Raw genomic sequence first — 12972 nt, forward strand, 5'->3', positions numbered from 1 at the left:
AGTTTGATTCCCGACGACTCACGTTAAATTGCTAAGAAACATGGGACCTATTCTTCCAAAACCTAGATTCGAATATGCAGAAGCGTGATGTGTGTAAAGGGTGATGGATAGAATGGAACACAGATAAGCACAAATTAAATACAACTTCAGCAAAAGATATTAGAGTTTATTTTTTATAAATTCTTATATTAATTATTATAAAATCAGTAATTATTTTATATGTAATAACTAGACTAAAATGTATTCTATCTCTAATAAATACATGAATTTTATATTTGTTCCCAAATAAATTTTTACTTTACATTTGTCTCCTTATATTTAAAAATTTTATTTTATATTTTACTGTTAGTTAAATGATGATATGTTCAATAAATATTTGATAACGTAATTTATGATGACTCAACATCATATGTTTGTAACTATTAGACCACAAGATTTTATTACAACTTATGGTCCCTACCACAAAGAGCTGCTATTAGTATAGGATATTTAAATCCAAGTCGATCCAAAAATAACAATCGAAAATGAAATCAAATTGATATTTTTTTTGGATTTGTTCTTCAATAAACGAATTGATTTGGTTCAGATTATTTGTCAAATCAAACCAAACTGTAAATATTTATTTATATTATAATATTTATATTTCAAACCAAACTGTAAATATTTATTTATATTATAATATTTATATTTATTATTTGCATATATATAAGATTGAATTTTAATTCATTCTAAACATAATTTGAGCGTAACTATACTTTAGTGTATTGACTAGAGCATTAGTTTCTAATTTTTATTTCATATAATTTATATACAAGAAATCAAAACACACTAAATTTTTGAATGTATGAACCTATTAGGTATTGATGGCCTCTAAGGTCCAAATAAGGTTCTAAATGTTTGGCAATGATAGCATCAACTTTTGTGTTGGTTAAATTAAAAGTGTTAAAAATTGTAAAAATCAATATAAAACAAACTATAAAAGATTGGTTTGATTTGGTTTGTATTGAATAATATATTAAAATCAAACTAAACTGAATTTTATATAATTTTTATGTTTGATTCAAATGATTTTTTAATAAAAAAAATCAAATCAAATTATACCACCAACACTCCTAATTGTCATAATCTTTCCGGTACTATCCAAGAAGTCTAGGGTTCAAGGAGTATCAGGCCAAAAAAAAGGAAGAAAAAGAAGGTAATGAAAAATTCGTATGATACAATAACAGAGATAATTAATTTTTTATTTTATGTTAGAGTTAAATAATTTTTTGATACTTATAAAATAGAATTATTTTGATTTTGGTGGCTAACCTTTTTTATATCCTCCTTTTTTACTATCAATGGATTCAATTCAAACACACTAAGAAATAAAAATCAAATCTAAACTATTTGGCTCAATTTGTGTTGGAGGATAAACAATACTCGGGAACACTCTGCGCGCCTAACACCATTTAATTACATCATCTCCTCCTCCTTACATTTTATCTCAACCAGGGTTGAGTATTCTTTCTTACAAACCCAAGCAACAAGTCATCCACAGTAAATTCATCATATCGATTGACAAGGTCTCAAGTTTCATATAAACATTAAAAAAAAAAGGCTTTTGGAGTATGGACATGTATACATTTATAAACACACCATAAGATAATCTCTTCTTCACCTAGCAACACGTACGGCAGAGTCGCATTGCAAATAAGATCTTAAAAATATATACCAAAGTGAAACTGAAATGACACTAGAGATACTATGCTAAGTGATTTGCTTTGCAATTGGTTCATATGTCACCCTATTCATTACCTTGGAATTGCACATAGAGGAAGACCCTTGTCCATGTGAAGCGTAAACATGACCTTGTAAGTCACACTTTGTGTTCCATTTGCCAGTTTAAACCTGAAGAAACCAACAAGAGCCGTTGCTACTATTTTCATTTGCCTGTATGCAAAGTCCTTCCCTAAGCAGATACGAGGTCCAGCCTGCAATGAGACATTAAATTACATCAATTCTTACACTATATAATAAATTTATTTAAGATAATTTCATCTTAAAATTTTTGCGTTGAATTAAAAGTTCTTACCATACAGATTATATTTTATAAAATCTTATTGGGAGCTTTGAGTTGGACACATATTAGAACTATATTGATGTGCAACAAAATTAGTGTAATTAATATATACTTTCAAAATATATAAAAAATAAGAATCATTTGATTATATAAACTTATAATTGTCCAATTTTAACAAAATTTGATCGAAACAATAAGATTTATAATTCAACCATAAGATGGGTAAACCATGTTCTATATAAAATAATTGATAGTTTAAGTGTTAGTTTATCTTATAGTGGCGTAAATTGATCGTTTCTTATATAAGGGATGAAGCAAGCAAGTTAATTTAGAGGAGATTATGAAGGTACAAACATGGAAAGCTACGAATTTGAATGGCGATTCGGGTTGGAAAATTCCATTGTTGAGCCATCCTTCAGGACGAAATTCCTTAGCATCTTCACCCCAAATTGAACACATTCGACCCATACCATAGGCCAAGTAGTACACTCCATCCCCCTTTTTCAGTTTGTGGCCATCAGGAAGAATATCATGTGCCTCTGCAGTCCTCCCATCCTTGAATTTAAATCATACCAAAGATAATATAATCAGAATCCACATAACAAGTAATAGCATCCTAACATAGCAAGTTTATACTATTAGAGTCACTTGAAGTGAAAGCCATGTAAAATTTTAAAGCATTTTGCTTTACAGCTGAATAGTATATACTGATATTTGTCACAAACCAACTATTTCAAAAACTTAGAGCATGTTTAGATTCTCGTTTGGGGTGCTACAAACTAAGTCTGGGGAGTAAACTTATTTTTGTGACATGTTTTGTTATCCTCAGAACTCAAAAGTACGTTCTCACACTTATAACACCAACATGTACCTAATCTATTAGGCGAAGAACACACATGAATGGTTTTATCTCTAACATGTTCTCTCGAGCAAGAGCCCTTTGGGCTTGAAACTGACATGAACATGTAAGGCCAACTTTATCTTGTGTAAATTTCAACTTTTATTATAAGAATAAAGGCAGTAAGAATCAAACTCTAGAGTATTTAGTCATAGAATCTCTGATACCATGTCAAGAACTAAAACTTAACATATCATGTAAAGACACATAAATGATTTTATCTCTATCAATTCCAAGCTATCTCTGATCTGCAACTGTTAACTAGAAATGTAAATACACACACAAAAATATATCAATAAGTAACCAAACTGGGATGATTGAGTTGGCTCAATCACCCAAAGCAAGAATCAAATCAGATTATGCAACTATCAAAAGCACAATTAATTTGGATGATTATGTAACACGTGATAATGGTACTCTAATAAAAAATTCTGTAGACCAAGGAAGATATAATTCAATATGATTTTGAGAAAATTCTATAGAAGGTACCGCCGGGACTGCAGGGTAAAGTCTCAAGGTCTCTGTCAATGCTGCATGAAGATAATGCATTTTATCAAGGGTGTCATCTGTTATTTTGGCCACAAATTCTTCTATGTTTGGTTCACTTTGGTGACTACAACTACAAGTGACATCTCTCACTTCTTGCACAATCTTTTCCTCTATAAGAGGGTTCTTGCAGAGCATGTAGAAGAACCATGAAAGAGTGTTTGCACTTGTGTCTTTGCCAGCTATCATAAAGTTCAGAATTATATCCCTCAAGTACTGATCAGTCATAGTTTTTTGGTCCTTCTTGCTCTCAATCAAAAACCTCGATAGTATGTCCTCTTTGACATTCTGAAAATCAAAGCAATCATTTGAAGGACACCAGTCATCCATAAATGTAAGTTCTAAAGCAGTAGAAAAGATAAATTTGGAAAACCAGATTATTCAAATGCACGGGTATCATCAGAAAGACTTCTGAAAAATACTACAACATTCCAGTTCATCTTAGAACTAATTTGTTTAAACTTATTTGTCAAAATAAATGTTTATTTATTAAAATAAGTAATTCTTTTAATCTTTTTAGTGTATTTGTATAAACTGTTTTTTTTTCTCCTTAAAAAAACCGTTTCTTATTTCTAGAAACTAATGTTTCCTTAAGTTTAAACAAACTTACGCTTAATCTAGTCCAATCAAAAATTTATATCATTGATTTTAATTAAAATGCATTCCCAGTGTACAAATATTTTGAATTATCATTTAATCACAAATTATCATGATAATAACTACTTTAAAAATCATATATAAAGTGATTTTTTATTTTGATTAATTGAAAATGTAAAAATCTTTATACGTGATTGAAAATTAAACTCTATCATTAATATGCTCAACACCACTCAATATTTATTTACATATGTTATTTATTCAAAATGAAACGGAAAGATACTGAGGGGGAAACAAAAGTAACTGATCTACTCACAGATTCTTGCTAAAATGCCAATTGTGCCTTTCTGGTCTTAATTACTCCATGGACAAAATCATCTATCATTTTCACGTTTCTCTTGGTAGCTTCACAACCAATGTTAAGAAACCTCTTGAGCCTCCAGAAAGGATCAACATATCGCCAATAAATCAAAGCATTTGACTCATCAAAGGCCTTCATGAATTCACTCCCTCTTTGCTCGATCCATCCAAGCAATTCAATTCTGTTCCAAACCCAACTTTGAATATGGAGTCCAAAGTGCATCTCATTAGTATGTCCTAGAAAAATAAAAATAAAAAATTCACATCTACTTCATTGCTTTCAACTGAAAGATTATACGATAGTAACTGAAAAGAAAATTTGTTCAAATAACTCCTAATTCTAACCGATCTAATGTTAGCATAGTTTAACTAACATATATATTTCTTTGATCCACTTTTCTTATTGATGAAAGACTAAGCTATGAAATACTAGCTTAAAATTGATCTTTGATGATCGTTCAAAGAAAACCATGATCTAATCGATAAGGCTAGTGATAGCAACAGCCTGCAGGATGACGAGGGTGCTGAAAGTATTGCGCCAGAAAACAATAAGACCAGGCCCAAACGTTCAACTGCGAAGCCAGTTACCTAAAGGACTACGAGATATAACCAGAGGCGCGATTGATGAACTAGCTTAGTTGATCAGTTAGTTACGGCAGTTAAGTAGCTAGTTATTTCCGTTAATATGGTTAGGGAGTTAGTTACGCTACTTGTAGTCATTCATGCAGTGTATAAATACGGAACACGTGCAGTAAATAAAGCATGCAAGAAGTCTACGTGACTTTTCTCTCACAGGAGGTTTCCTTCCCTCGAAGCAAGGCCCATTTTCTCTCTCTCGATTTCCCTCACCCTTTTTATCCCAACCTCTGCTCTAACACTGGTCCGACCTGTCGTCGTGACGCTCAAGCTCCACCATGGCAGACCATACTACCAGAAAGACTATTACCGACAGACTTGAAGACGCAATAGCTCGCCTCTCTACCAGCCAATCCACCCTCATCGACAAGCACGAAGACCTTGTTGACAAATATTTAGAGCTTTTCGGCAAGGTGGATTCCATTCTCGACCATCTCCACCTAAGATCCCCTAAATAGATACACTCCACGCCCAACAACCACTTCCACCAACGCAATTCCGTCAAGCTGGATATTTCGAGATTCGATGGCCGCGACCCCATGGACTGGATATTCAAGATATCCCAGCTATTCGAATACCAGAATACGTCGGAAGAAGAAAGAATAACAGTAGCTTTATTTTACCTCGATGGTGCCACTTTAAGCTGGTACCAATGGATGTTTAGAAATGGATTTATCACGTCTTGGTCGGGATTCTTGCAATCTTTGGAATCCAGATTTGCTCCTTCATACTATGATGATCCAAAAGGCGCTCTTTTCAAACTCACACAACGAAGCACGATGAATGAATACTTAACAGAGTTCGAACGGCTGGCAAATCGTGTGATAGGTTTGCCTTCTCCTTTCTTGTTAAGTTGCTTTATCTCTGGATTAACACCAGATATTCGTCGTGAAGTATTAGCACTACAACCTATCTCTTTGCCGCAAGCAATGGCCCTTGCAAAATTGCAGGAAGATAAGCTGTGAGATCGCCGACAACCATCCCTGCGCCCTCACACTTCCCCCTCTCCTTCATACCACCCTTCCAATCTCAACCAGAAGCAGAAATCCACATACGTTCAACGAACTCCCGACGAGATTGCCCTACAACGCGAGAAAGGATTATGCTATAATTGTGATGAGAAGTGGAGCTCTTCTCATCGTTGCAAGGGGCGTGTCCTTTTGTTTATCGCTGATAACCCAGACGAACCCACCTTAGACCCACCATCACCTCCTCCCCTAGACCAGGAACCACCCACTTCTCTCATCCTAGACTCGGCCATGGACACAAACCACCCCCACATAAGCCTTCACGCCCTCTCCGGTCGCCCTTCTTCAGAAACCTTTCGCCTCAATGGCATCATCAACCACACCAACCTTACCATTCTCTCGACAGCGATAGCACCCATAATTTCCTTCAGCCACGTATTGCTCAGTTCCTCCATTTGAAGACTCAGAGCACGAGCCCTCTCCACGTCTTGGTTGGCAATGGGTCAGTCCTTGACTGCAACCAAGTATGTCCTGATACCATGCTCTCACTCTAAGGTCATCAGTTCACAATGACATTCCACCTGCTTCCGATCAATGGCGCGGACGCGGTCTTGGAGATAGAATGGTTAAGGCAATTTGGGCCAATAACCACTGACTACACCTCATTTTCTATGAATTTCACCTATATTGGCCGCCCAATTGAGCTTTATGCAGACATATCGAATGGGCCTCAATCAATTTCGGCACCACAGGTAAAGCGCTTAATCCAAACCGGGTCAGCTTCGGCCCTATTCCACCTGAGCATTATACCCACCCAACCAGACCCACAACACCTTCTTCCTCACATGATACCTGCAATCGAAGCCCTCCTCACCCAATTCCAACAATTATTTCAGACCCCATCTAGCCTACCCCCTCCACGACAGATAGTCCACCATATCAACCTTCTCCCAAACACAGCTCCAATCAACGTACGTCCTTACCGATACCCACAATTTCAGAAGTCTGAGATAGAAAAGCAGGTGTCGGAGCTCCTTTCATCCGGATTGATTTAGTCCAGTACTAGCCCATACTCATCACCAATCCTCTTGGTAAAGAAGAAGGATGGCACTTGGAGGATGTGTGTCGACTATCGTGCGCTCAACTCAGCCACTGTTTGCGACCGTTTTCCAATCTCGACAATAGACGAGCTACTTGATGAGCTAGGCCATGCTTCTTGGTTCTCTAAGCTGGACCTCAGACAAGGTTTTCATCAAATCCTTATGCATGCTCCTGACGTTGAGAAGACAACCTTCCGAACACACCAAGGGCATTACGAATATCAAGTAATGCCATTTCAGGCGGCCATGAACAGTCTACTAACTCCATTTCTCCGGCGATTTGCTGCTGTGTTCTTCGACGACATCTTGGTGTATAACAAGTCTTTGTCTTCCCATCTTCAACACCTCGAGAGCATTTTTCAAACGTTGGTGCAAGGACAGTTCTATCTCAAACGAAGCAAATGTCTCTTTGCACAAAACCAAGTTGAATATCTTGGCCACGTAGTTTCCGGCAGAGGGGTCGAGCCTGAACCATCCAAAATTCATGCCATGGTGCAATGGCCCACACCAGCCTCATCCAAGGACCTCAAAGCATTTCTTGGCCTTACTGGCTTTTATAGGAAGTTCGTCAAGAACTACGCAACAATCACAGCTCCACTAACTTCACTTCTGGGCAAAGACGCGTTTGAATGGTCGTTAACTGCACAATCTGCATTCGAGCAACTTAAGAATGCCATGACGAGTGCCCCTGTGCTTGCTTTGCCTGATTTCAACGAGCCATTCATCATCGAGACCGACGCCTCCGGTATTGGCATGGGTGTTGTCTTAATGCAAAAGGGTCATCCCCTTGCATTTTTTAGCAAACAATTTGGGCCATGAATGCTCCACGCTTCGACCTACGTCCGTGAACTCCACGTAATCGTCTTCGCTGTGCAAAAATGGTGGCAATACCTATTAGGGCATTCATTCACCATATTCACAGATCTCAAAAGCCTCCGCGAACTCATGTCACAGGTTGTCCAAACCCCAGAACAACATTATTACCTTTCTAAACTTTTAGGCTTTGATTATACGATCCAGTACAAGGTGGGATCATCCAATGCAGTCGTAGACGCTCTATCTCGGACAAACTCCAGTCCCTCCGGCGAACTTTTGCTACTTTCGGTACCCAACCCTGACTTTATGGACGACCTTAGACGCACTCTTCATTCCAATGCTGAGTTTCAAACACAAATCTCTAAGGTACGTGCTCAACCTGGAGATTATTCTGATTATCGCATTCATAATGAACTCCTGCTGTTCAAAAATCATATATGGCTATATGACGATAACCCATATATCCCTAACCTCATGCTCGAGTTCCATGCCACCCCACTGGGAGGACATTTCGGGGTCGCTAAAACTACTCACAGAATAGAATCAAGTTTCTATTGGTCATCCCTCCGAAGGGATATCAAACGCTTCATCAGAGAATGCACCGCCTGTCAACAAACAAAGACGAGCACTCAGCGGCCAGCCGGTCTTCTCCAACCACTACCAACACCTTCGGGAGTTTGGGAAGATATGTCCGTGGACTTCATTACTCATCTTCCACAATCTCACGGTTACACCGTCATATTGGTTGTGGTGGATAGATACTCCAAGGGAGTTCATCTCGGAGCACTGCCCACCAATCATTCAGCCTTCAAGGTAGCAGCTCTATTCATGGACATTGTGTGCAAGCATCATGGGTTCCCTAAGAGCATCGTCTCCGACAGAGACCCATTCTTCTTGAGCTCCTTCTAGCGCGAGCTTTTCCGGCTAAGTGGAGCACGCCTCCGCATGAGCACAGCCTATCACCCACAGTCCGACGGCCAAACGGAGGTCATGAGCCGTATTTTGGAACAATATTTGAGAGCATTTGTCCACGCGCAACCGACCAACTGGTATCGCTATCTCACATTATCAGAATGGATTTATAACACCTCCCTCCATTCCAGCTCCGGTCTCACCCCATTTCAAATCATTTACGGCAAACCGCCACCAACATTGCCTCATTATCTTCAAGGAATGTCGTCAAACGAGGCCGTCGATTCGCTAATAACCTCTAGACAAGAGATTCATCAAAAGCTCCAACGTCGTTTTACTAAGACACAAGACACCATGAAAAGGTTGGCTGACGCTAAACGTCGGGATGTGACCTACACCATCGGACAATGGGTCTACGTCAAGCTACGCCCTTTTTGTCAACGATCAGTCGCAGGCTCAATACACCCCAAGCTATTCAAGAGATTCTTTGGCCCTTTTCCAGGTGATAGAGCGCATAGGACAGGTTTCTAATCGTCTCCAATTACCCGAGGAAGCTCGAATTCACCCCGTTTTCCATTGTTCGCTCCTACGGAAACATCAAGGTCCTCCTCCAGCATCACTAGACACTTCACCACTGAAGTTTATCGCCCAGAGACCCGTCCACCACCCCCTCTGCATCTTGAACTCTAAGCTCGACACTTCAATGTCCCCACCAACACGCCTTGTCTTAATCCAGTGGGAAGGACAATCACCAGAAGACACGACTTGGGAAAAGTGGTCGAAAGTTCGCAATTCTTACCACCTTGAGGACAAGGTGGTGTTTCCGGGCGAGGGTATTGATAGCAGTAGCCTGTAGGATGACGAGGGTGCTGAAAGTATTGCGCCAGAAAACAATAAGACCAGGCCCAAACATTCAACTGCGAAGCCCAGTTACCTAAAAGACTACAAGATATAACCAGAGGCACGATTGATGTACTAGCTTAGTTGATCAGTTAGTTACGGCAATTAAGTAGCTAGTTATTTCCATTAATATGGTTAGGGAGTTAGTTACGCTACTTGTAGTCATTCATGCAGTGTATAAATACGGAACACGTGCAGTAAATAAAGCATGCAAGAAGTCTATGTGACTTTTCTCTCACAGGAGGTTTCCTTCCCTCGAAGCAAGGCCCATTTTCTCTCTCTTGATTTCCCTCACCCCTTTTATCCCAACCTCTGCTCTAACAGCTAGGCTGAAGAAGACACATGAATGGTTTTATTGGAGAAACTAAAATGCATAAGTTGATTTTAGCTCACACGAGAAACTTAATTCATTTTACCTTCTCATTCTTTTATCTGATAAGTGTTTGTGAAAAAATTTATCCAAACGGAACCAAATTAAAGCCTCCTCAAAAATTTCAGAACAAAAATTCCAATCCTTCCTTCCACAATCATATACTATTTTCTAGGAAAATATAACCACTCACTTGCATATCAAAAACCTGACCCTGATGGAGAAATTCTGAGATAACCCTGACCAACTTGGCAGCATTCCTTCTAAAAACAGAACAACTGAAATCTCTAAGAACCCTTGTGGAGAATTCAAAACTTGCAAGCTTCCTTTGCTGCCTCCACTTGTCACCATCAACAGCAAAAATCCCCTCTCCAAAAAGATCAGTCACAATATCCTGGTTATACTTGCCTTTTGAGTACTTACCAAAGTTGGTTTTCAGTATGTGTTCAACATTTCGTGGGTCCGCGGTGTACAACTCGCTTTGATCAGGAGCCAGTAACCGAAAAGTTGGATTAGTTTTGGCCACTTGAGCTTGGTAGTCATGGAGTGTGTTGAAGTGTAACAGCTGGTTAAACACTGTGCCTTTTACTGGAGCATAATCAGGGTCCCCTATTGATTTTCCCAGGATCGTGCTCAACAAGATGAAACAAAAGACTAGGAAGATACCCAGAAAAGAAAAGGGTATCAAACTCAACAGGGTGTACAAAAAATCCATTTTTTTTGTGTGTTGTTTCTCTTCAGAATTAGAGGTTTTGATGAAAGAAAATTAAGGTGGAGTGTACAGCTCCAACACCAAAAGACAAACATTCCAGACAAAGTGAATGAACTCTTACTAGAAGTCAACGCGGGGCTTGCTATACATGTGTTGTGTCTCAACCATGCAATTTTGTTGGTTCTTTGAGTTTTAGTCCTTTCTAGCACTATTTTTTCTCTATTTGTTTTATAAACCCTCTGATTACTAAATTCTACTATTTCTCTGTCATAGTAATAATAATTAATTTTCCACAAATGCTAACCTAGGAGAGAGGACAGCAGCACAAGGGTTTAATAATGCAATGACAATGACATCATAATATTGGCAAAAGAGTTGTAAAGTGATCAACCTCAACCTCTAGAAATTTGTCTTTGCCTTGGCGGATTGCTAATTAATGTGCAGTGAAGTAGTTCTCCATCTGCTAACAAAACTTCGAGTTTTGGAAGTGCTCAACAGCTAGCAAGAGTTTAAAATTAATACAAAATAGAATATTTAGAAGCTGAATTTTGTAGTATGTAGACTTCTTCCATTCTCCTTTGCTCTTTGTAGGGATTAATTTTACTTGTCTAGTTGTCTTAATATTCTTTATGATTAAGTGATGGTTGTGGTGTTAATTGGAACTATTTCTTCGAGTCTCCATCATAATGGCGGTTCTTGGAGGATCACAAGTGCTAACTAAGTCAAAGGAACGAAATTAAATCCTTCAGTTTATTTGGGAAACTCTTTATTTTGAAGCATTATATTATATTCATAACTGAAGTAGCTTTTCTTCATTTCGTTCATGCTCACTGTGTTTGAAAAATTGAGGAATACAAATTAAACTTGGCAATATTGCAAGAAATTGATTTAGGTTGCTTTAAATAAATTAAGAGTGAAATTAAAACTAATTACTCTTGTAGATAGCTTCAATGTTCCATCAAGCTTGAGGTAGCTAGACAACACGTGGTTCTCACAAGACTTCAAACAGGTCCTTAGATTGCTACAAACCTAGTGAAAAGTGAAGGTGCAAGGACTCAAATGCTCAAGTCAATTTGGGATAAAGGTGTAAGGTGATTAGGATAGAAATTGCAGTAGTACCTAGTTTGTGGGTTCTATTGTTCTATAAACGCTTTCTGATATAGAATTGTTAGAATAAGTCAAAGTGATGGGAATTTCTTCTTGTGCTAAGTCAACTTTCCAATTGTTAGGATCCCTTACCCTGCATCAGTTGCTATATCTTGGGATTATTTGGTTGGGCTGCTTGTTTATGAACAGAAAGGGCCTGCTAGGTCTGAATGGACCTCCTTTGGGCCAAGTTCAAAATAATCACGAAAAACAATAAGGTGTTTTCTTCCTTATTTTAGAATATGTTTAAACATGTCTACTAAGTAATAATTAATTTGATATTGTTTTAAAAAAAAATTTCACTAACCAATGATATTATTTTTAAAATTAATTTAGAGTAAGTGTTGTATACACTAATAGTATGAAGTATTTTTACATTGTCGTTTAATCATAAATTATTATATATAATAATAAGTTTATTAACTTTAACCAATTAGATTAAAAGTTATTGATACCATGATTTTTTATTGATTAAAAGTGTAATTATTATTTTTTTTAAAAAAATTACTCATTTGGTTCTTATAGTTTTTAACTTTTACTTCTTACACTTAAAAATCATCCTTTTAGGTTGATGTACAAACACTTTGAGATATTTTTTAGTGTGTTGTTATAATATGACAAAGATTAAAAGGTAAACTTGGTGTAAAATAGAGACTAAAAGAGAATTGAAAGTGTTATAGGATTAAAAGGGATGATTTTCATGTGTAAAGATTAAAAATAAAGTCCGTGCGACTATAAAATCTAAATTAATAATTTTTTCATACTCTTAGTGCATAAAAATTAAAATCTTTAATTTGAAAACAAAAGAATGACAATAATATCTAATTAATATTTGTAAATTATGATGTTGCATCTGTTTTTAAAGAAGTCATTTCTTGTATTCATAAAATAAGATATTAATTTGTAAAAAAAAAAGATATTAATTATATATTTTTCATAGAACAAAAAT

The 12972-nt window shown here is 37.2% G+C and overlaps 1 pseudogene; it reads right to left on the reverse strand.

The window, feature by feature from the left end:
* Positions 1–1608: 1608 nt before the first annotated feature.
* On the reverse strand, positions 1609–10968 carry LOC100816524 (cytochrome P450 704C1-like; annotated as a pseudogene).
* Positions 10969–12972: the final 2004 nt, after the last annotated feature.

Source organism: Glycine max, chromosome 7 (genome assembly GCF_000004515.6).
Source record: "Glycine max cultivar Williams 82 chromosome 7, Glycine_max_v4.0, whole genome shotgun sequence".
NCBI lineage: Eukaryota > Viridiplantae > Streptophyta > Magnoliopsida > Fabales > Fabaceae > Glycine > Glycine max.